The sequence below is a fragment of the Mizuhopecten yessoensis genome, unplaced genomic scaffold (genome assembly GCF_002113885.1).
Source record: "Mizuhopecten yessoensis strain PY_sf001 unplaced genomic scaffold, ASM211388v2 scaffold629853, whole genome shotgun sequence".
Taxonomy (NCBI): Eukaryota; Metazoa; Mollusca; class Bivalvia; order Pectinida; family Pectinidae; genus Mizuhopecten; species Mizuhopecten yessoensis.
In genome coordinates this window covers 1-279 of record NW_018436870.1, presented here as the reverse complement: position 1 = coordinate 279, position 279 = coordinate 1, and the positions used below count along the sequence as shown (strand labels likewise).

General features: G+C 37.3%; 1 long non-coding RNA gene across 1 annotated transcript; it reads left to right on the top strand.

Annotated features, from left to right (window-relative positions):
• LOC110440633 lies at positions 1-279 on the top strand. Its single transcript, XR_002461757.1, has 2 exons — positions 1-34; positions 200-279. It is a non-coding gene; the product is annotated as an uncharacterized LOC110440633 (long non-coding RNA).

Genomic DNA, 279 nt, shown 5'->3' with positions numbered 1-279 from the left:
TTTCTGTCAACGACTCTGCAAACACTTCATCCGGGTAAATATAAACACACCATGTCTGTTCTAAAAATAGAATAGGGTGAAGTGAAATAACGCTGCATCAAATTTAATGTACACTTTGGGCGATTAAACGACAAATAAATCCATAACAGTATCATGAATGCATGAGTCACACAATCAGTACCAATATTAATTTCTTCAGAAAGACAGTACTGGCTGATTGGAGGCAGGTATCAAGGAAACAAGTGGATTTGGAAAACGTTGCGGAGAAAGAAAAAGAGG